Raw genomic sequence first — 5,123 nt, forward strand, 5'->3', positions numbered from 1 at the left:
TATCTCACTAGGAGTAAGATAGATACTGCGTACAGGAAAATTAAAGAGACCTTTGGAGAAAGGAGAACCATTTGCATGAATATTAAAAGCTTTGATGGAAACCCAGTTCTAAGCAAAGAAGGGAAAGCAGAAAGGTGGAAGGAGTTTATAGAGGGCTTATACAAGGGTGATGTACTTGAGCACAATATTATGGAAATGGAAGAGGATGTAGATGAAGATGAAATGGGAGATATGATATTGCGTGAAGAGTTTGACAGAGCACTGAAAGACCTGAGTTGAAACAAGGCCCACGGAGTAGACAACATTCCGTTAGAACTACTGACAACCTTGGGACAGCCAGTCCTGGCAAAATTCTACCATCTGGTGAGCAAGATGTATGAGACAGGGAAATACCCTCAGACTTCAAGAAGAACATAATAATCCCAATCCCAAAGAAAGCAGGTGTTGACAGATGTGAAAATTACTGAACTATCAGTTTAATAAGTCACAGCTGCAAAATACTAACGCAAATTCTTTACAGACGAATGGAAAAACTGGTAGAAGCTGACCTCAGGGAAGATCAGTTTGGATTCCAGAGAAATACTGGAACACGTGAGGCAATACTGACCCTACGACGTATCTTAGAAGAAAGATTAAGGAAAGGCAAACCTTTGTTTCTAGCATTTGTAGACTTAGAGAAAGCTTTTGACAATGTTGATTGGAATACTCTCTTTCAAATTTTGAAGGTGGCAAGAGTAAAATACAGAGAGCGAAAGGCTATTTACAATTTGTACAGAAAGCAGATGGCAGTCATACAAGTCGAGGGGTATGAAAGGGAAGCAGTGGTTGGGAAGGGAGTGAGACAGGGTTGTAGCCTATCTCTGATGTTGTTCAGTCTGTATACTGAGCAAGCAGTGAAGGAAACAAACCAAAATTCAGAGTAGGTATTAAAATCCATGGAGAAGAAATAAAAACGTTGAGGTTCGCCGATGACATTGTAATTCTGTCAGAGACAGCAAAGGACTTGGAAGAGCAGTTGAATGGAATGGACAGTGTCTTGAAAGGAGGGATTAAGATGAACATCAACAAAAGCAAAATGAGGATAATGGAATGTAGTCAAATTAAGTTGGGTGATGCTGAGGGAATTAGATTAGGAAATGAGACACAATATATATATATATATTTACCAAGCGGGAAAGCGCCGGCAGACAGGCACAATGAACAAAACACACAAACGCACACACAGAATTACTAGCTTTCGGAACTGATGGTTGCTTCTTCAGGAAGGAGAGGGAAAGACGAAAGGATGTGGGTTTTAAGGGAGAGGGTAAGGAGTCATTCCAATCCCGGGAGCGGAAAGACTTCCCTTAGGGGAAAAAAAGACAGGTGTACACTCGCGCACACACGCACAAACACACACACACACACACACACACACACACACACACACACACACACACACACACACACACACACACACACACATCCATCCTCACATACACAGACACAAGCAGACATATTTAAAGGCAAAGAGTAAGGGCAGAGATGTCAGTCGAGGCGGAAGTACAGAGGCAAAGAAGTTGTTGAAAGACAGGTGAGGTATGAGCGGCGGCAACTTGAAATTAGCGGAGGTTGAGGCCTGGCGGATATCGAGAAGAGAGGATATACTGAAGGGCGAGTTCCCATCTCCGGAGTTCGGATAGGTTGGTGTTGGTGGGAAGTATCCAGATAACTCGGACGGTGTAACACTGTGCCAAGATGTGCTGGCCGTGCATCAAGGCATGTTTAGCCACAGGGTGATCCTCATTACCAACAAACACTGTCTGCCTGTGTCCATTCATGCGAATGGACAGTTTGTTGCTGGTCATTCCCACATAGAAAGCGTCACAGTGCAGGCAGGTCAGTTGGTAAATCACGTAGGTGCTTTCACACGTGGCTCTCCCTTTGATCGTGTACACCTTCCGGGTTACAGGACTGGAGTAGGTGGTGGTGGGAGGGTGCATAGGACAGGTTTTACACCGGGGGCGGTTGCAAGGGTAGGAGCCAGAGGGTAGGGAAGGTGGTTTGGGGACTTCATAGGGATGAACCAAGAGGTTACGAAGGTTAGGTGGACGGCGGAAAGACACTCTTGGTGGAGTGGGGAGGATTTCATGAAGGATGGATCTCATTTCGGGGCAGGATTTTAGGAAGTCGTATCCCTGCTGGAGAGCCACATTCAAGGTCTGATCCAGTCCCGGGAAGTATTCTGTCACAAGTGGGGCACTTTTGGGGTTCTTCTGTGAGAGGTTCTGGGTTTGAGGGGATGAGGAAGTGGCTCTGGTTATCTGCTTCTGTACCAGGTTGGGAGGGTAGTTGCGGGATGCGAAAGCTGTTTTCAGGTTGTTGGTGTAATGGTTCAGGGATTCAGGACTGGAGCAGATTTGTTTGCCACGAAGGCCTAGGCTGTAGGGAAGGGACCGTTTGATATGGAATGGGTGGCAGCTGTCATAATGGAGGTACTGTTGCTTGTTGGTGGGTTTGATGTGGACGGATGTGTGAAGCTGGCCATTGGACAGATGGAGGTCAACGTCAAGGAAAGTGGCATGGGATTTGGCGTAAGACCAGGTGAATCTGATGGAACCAAAGGAGTTGAGGTTGGAAAGGAGATTCTGGAGTTGTTCTTCACTGTGAGTCCAGATCATGAAGATGTCATCAATAAATCTGTACCAAACTTTGGGTTGGCAGGCTTGGGTAACCAAGAAGGCTTCCTCTAAGCTACCCATAAATAGGTTGGCATACGAGGGGGCCATCCTGGTACCCATGACTGTTCCCTTTAATTGTTGGTATGTCTGGCCTTCAAAAGTGAAGAAGTTGTGGGTCAGGATGAAGGTGGCTAAGGTGATGAGGAAAGAGGTTTTAGGTAGGGTGGCACGTGATCGGCGTGAAAGGAAGTGCTCCATTGCAGCGAGGCCCTGGATGTGTGGGCTATTTGTGTATAGGGAAGTGACATCAATGGTTACAAGGATGGTTTGCGGGGGTAACAGACTGGGTAAGGATTCCAGGCATTCGAGAAAGTGGTTGGTGTCTTTGATGAAGGATGGGAGACTGCATGTAATGGGTTGAAGGTGTTGATCTACATAGGCAGAGATACGTTCTGTGGGGGCTTGGTAACCAGCTACAATGGGGCAGCCGGAATGTTTGGGTTTGTGAATTTTAGGAAGTAGGTAGAAGGTAGGATTGCGAGGTGTCGGTGGGGTCAGGAGTTTGATGGAGTCAGGTGAAAGGTTTTGTAGGGGCCTAAGGTTCTGAGGATTCCTTGAAACTCCGCCTCGACATCAGGAATGGGATTACCTTGGCAAACTTTGTATGTAGAGTTGTCTGAAAGCTGACGCAGTCCCTCAGCCACATACTCCCGACGATCAAGTACCACGGTCGTGGAACCCTTGTCTGCTGGAAGAATGATGATGGACCGGTCAGCTTTCAGATCACGGATAGCCTGGGCTTCGGCTGTGGTGATGTTGGGAGTAGGATTAAGGTTTTTTAAGAAAGATTGAGAGGCAAGGCTGGAAGTGAGAAATTCCTGGAAGGTTTGGAGAGGGTGATTTTGAGGAAGAGGAGGTGGGTCCCCCTGTGATGGAGGACGGAAGTGTTCCAGGCATGGTTCAGTTTGGATAGTGTCTTGGGGAGTTGGATCATTGGGAGGGATCAGGATTATTTTTCTTCGTGCCAAAGTGATATTTCCAGCAGAGACTACGAGTGTTGGACAGTAAATCTTTGACAAGGGCAGTTTGGTTGAATCTGGGAGTGGGGCTGAAGGTGAGGCCTTTGGATAGGGCAGAGGTTTCGGATTGCGAGAGAGGTTTGGAGGAAAGTTTAACTACTGAATTGGGGTGTTGTGGTTCCAGATTGTGTTGACTAGAATTTTGATGTGTTGGTGGGAGTGGAGCTGGAAGGGGGAGATTGAGTAGATGGGAGAGACTGGGTCTGTGTGCAATGAGAGGAGGTTGAGGTTTGTTGGAAAGGTTGTGGAGGGTGAGTGAGTTGCCTTTCTGGAGGTGGGAAACCAGGAGATTGGATAGTTTTTTCAGGTGGACGGTGGCATGCTGTTCTAATTTGCGGTTGGCCTGTAGGAGAATGCTATGAACAGCCGGTGTGGATGTGGGAGAGGAAAGATTGAGGACTTTGATTTGGGATAGGAATTGACAGGTGTGTTCATTGGCCGAGTCGACGTATAGGTGAAGGATTAGGTGGGTGAGGGCTATGGATTGTGCAGTTTGGAACTGGTATAAGGACTGATGGAAAGAAGGATTGCAGCCAGAGATGGGAACTTTAAGTGTGAGGCCTTTGGGGGTAATGCCAAATGTCAGAGAAGCCTGAGTAAATAAAATATGGGAGCGTAATCTGGTGAGGGTGAAGGCATGTTTGCGGAGGGAATGTAAATAAAATTTAATGGGGTCATTGTAGGGATGTTGTGAGGTTGACATGGTATTAGAAGGTGGAAAGGGTAACATGAGGTTAAAGTGAAAAAAAAAGGTTGGTGAACAACAATGGGTGCAATGGTTAGGTAGTTGTGTTGTCTCCAAAACACGTTAAAGGGTGTGGAAATTCAGGAAAAGTTCGAATAAACTGCATGTAAGTGTATTCAAAGGACTGGTTAGCCTCAATTGTTAGCCTCATTTTCATAATCTGCCAGTACATAATCAGTCCTTTGAATACATTTACATGCAGTTTATTCGAAATTTTCCTGAATTTCCCCACCCTTTAACGTGTTTTGGAGACAACACAACTACCTAACCTTTGCATCCATTGTTGTTCACCAACCTAATTTCAGCACAGGATCAACATAGCTCATCTCAAACCAACACTTTTTCGACTTTCCACCTTCTAATACCATGTCAACCTCACAACATCCCTACAATGACCCCATTAAATTTTATTTACATTCCCTCCGCAAACATGCCTTCACCCTCACCAGATTACGCTCCCATATTTTATTTACTCAGGCTTGTTTGACATTTGGCATTACCCCCAAAGGCCTCACACTTGAAGTTCCCATCTCTGGCTGCAATCCGTCTTTCCATCAGCCCTTATACCAGTTCCAAACTGCACAATCCATAGCCCTCACCCACCTAATCCTTCACCTATACACCGACTCGGCCAATGAA

Source organism: Schistocerca gregaria, chromosome 5 (genome assembly GCF_023897955.1).
Source record: "Schistocerca gregaria isolate iqSchGreg1 chromosome 5, iqSchGreg1.2, whole genome shotgun sequence".
NCBI classification, from domain to species: Eukaryota; Metazoa; Arthropoda; class Insecta; order Orthoptera; family Acrididae; genus Schistocerca; species Schistocerca gregaria.